Below are 2,784 nucleotides of genomic sequence, written 5' to 3' on the forward strand. Positions count from 1 at the left end.
CGAAACTAAATCAAACGTAACATAACTCAACCTATCGTGCTGCGACCGCTATTGCAGGCCTCCTCAGAGCCAAGCCGGACACATTATTGGGGAGTAGGACGTAGAGATCCATAGAATGGCGGTGCATATCATCAGAGTCAGTGCTACACAATCCTAACTCAAACCACCAGAACATAGACAAACATAGTTTGACTCAAACTAATATGCCGAGGCCGTTAATGCTGCCCACCCCATAGTCAAGCAGCACGTACTAGAGTGCAGTAGAGAGCAGAAATCCACCGAAAAGCAGAGTACAGGAAAAAAGGTATAGCTAGCCTGACCAAACCTTTCCCAATCCAGTATAACCGACCGCAACCTGACTCAGTATAACGCTCCGAGGCCACATTTGCTGGCCTTCCCGGTGCCAAGCTGGAAATTTAGAGCACTACAGTGCGCAGAAATCCCCCTCACAGCAGAACATAGCACTAAAGTTAAAGCTATCCACTTCTAACCTAACCAATCGAAACATAAACAAACGTAACCAGACCCAACCTAACGTACCGAGGAGACAATTAATGGCCTCCCCAGAATAAAGCAGTACACATTAGTGGAGGGCACATCGCAGAAATCCTTGGAATCACGTATATTAGAAAAGTCAACGCTACCCGAACCTAACCCGAAACCATCAGAACATAACCAAACATGGCATAACTCAGCCTAGCGTGCCGAGAGAGCCATTCCTGCGTTCCGCAGAGCAATCAGGGCATACTAGAGCTCAGTACAGCGCATAAATCCAGCAAACAGCAGTGTTCAGCGCACAGGCTAAAGCTATACCATCCAAACTTGGCCTGACCCAACCAATCCGTACGAAACATGACCCAACATAAAGTGCCGAGTCCACCATTGCTGGTCCTGCCAGAGCTAAGCTGAAGGCATTAGAGCACTGCAGGGCGCACAGATCCACCTAATAGCAGACTATTGCTCTAAAGTCAATGCTATCCTCTCCTAACCTAACCAACCGTAACATTACCACACGTAACCTAACGCAACCTGACGTGCCGCGGCCACATTTGCTGGCCACTACAGAGCCAAACGGAACAAATTATTAAAGAGTGAAGCGCAGAAATCCGTATAATTGAAGTGTATATCAGGAAAGTCAGTGCTACCCATACCAACAGAACTTAAACGAACACAACGTAAATCAACCTCACGTGCCATGACTGCTAGTGCTGCCCTCCACAGAGTCAAGCAGGACATACAAGTGCGCCGTAGAGCGCAGAAATTCACCGAAGAGCAGAGTACAGCAAAAAAGTTGAAGCTGTACCGAACAAACACAGCCCAACACCATCTAGCCGAACGTAACCTGACCCAACATTTCGTGCCGAGACCACTATACTTGGCTTTCCCTGAGTCAAGCTGTGAATATTGAAGCACTGTAGGGGACAGGAATCCACCTGAAAGCAGACTATAGCTCTAAAGTCAGAGACAACCTTTTCTTTCACGTGACGTAAATCTTCCAAAGCTACTCGGGCCCCTTAGGGGAGAGGGACGGGTAATGTGGTATTTTTACCCTCTAGAACCCCACGATGGCCAGCTCTTCGCATTTCGGTGCGCCCTGGACTTCGCGTCGGCGCAATTGTCTGGTTGCCCCCGTGACGCAACCGCAGTTGCCTCCCGGAGCGACGGGAACTCGCAACCGAAACGATCATGTCCATGCGTGCGAGACGGGTCGATTACAGGCACACACAACACGCATACCACCGCTCCGCAACGCACGCATACCCTGCGGACGCCGCGCGACCGGACTACGGTTTCTCGAACAGACGTGCCCCCACACGCCAGCCCGAGGTCACCCTAACCAAGGTTACAACGGGAGAGAGAGAGAGTCTCCTCGGCCGTAGGTACATGGTCGCTCCCGAAGGCGGAGGTCCAACGCTTTAACGTATCCGGCAGTGGGCGCCGTGCATGCAGCCTCCGCCGCCCTACGCGCGTAACATAAACGCCTCGCAGAAGGAGACAACCGCACGCCACGCACCTAAGCTCCCGGTCATCCGCACCGCGACGTACGGAGAGTGAAAGGTCCCAACCCACCACGCGACAATGTACCCGGCGCTCGCGTGCCCACGCCGAACATTACACCAGCATGTGCTGCGCCGTGCCCCGGCCTTCCCCGCAGCGATGACACCGCGTCACACGTTGCCCCCCGATACATCACAGGTACTCCCCGAAGCACCCGTGCCCGGTTAGCACCTGTGTCAGGCGGAAAGTATGCTGGCTGCCGCTGCGCCCCCATGCATCTAGCACGGGGCCACAGCCTCGATCGCCCGGTGCCGCTGGCTGCTCGGCTTCCTCAGCCGAGCTCGCTTGGCGGTCATCACGGGTTGTCGGACCCATCGCCTCAACGAAACCGCCCCTTCTTCAGGAGCCCCGCCACCGCCAGCCTGTAGGACTCAACAGATCCGGGCCTCCCGCACCGCTTGCAGTTCGAACGGCGGAACCCCCGCCAGGACCATCATCCCCACGTGGGCTATCGTGCGTAACCGCGCACGACCCTGATCGCCATCCAGAGAGCGATTCGTTGGAGAATAGCCAAACTGCGCGGAATAGCGACCAGGTCGTTCGCACAGTTCGGAGTTCGCCCATAAAGTGCCATCGAGCGAACGACTCCCGTGTAGAGGCGGCGCCCCCTCCCGTCTGGCCGACCCAGGTTGGGTCCCAGGCTACCCAGCCCCCCCGCCATACATTCCAGGCGTGGTTCCAGCGCGAGAAAATGCTCGTCGAACTTCCAGTGACTATCGAGGACGG

Source organism: Eufriesea mexicana, unplaced genomic scaffold (assembly GCF_001483705.2).
Source record: "Eufriesea mexicana isolate 0111107269 unplaced genomic scaffold, ASM148370v2 scaffold17383, whole genome shotgun sequence".
In the NCBI taxonomy this organism is placed as follows: Eukaryota; Metazoa; Arthropoda; class Insecta; order Hymenoptera; family Apidae; genus Eufriesea; species Eufriesea mexicana.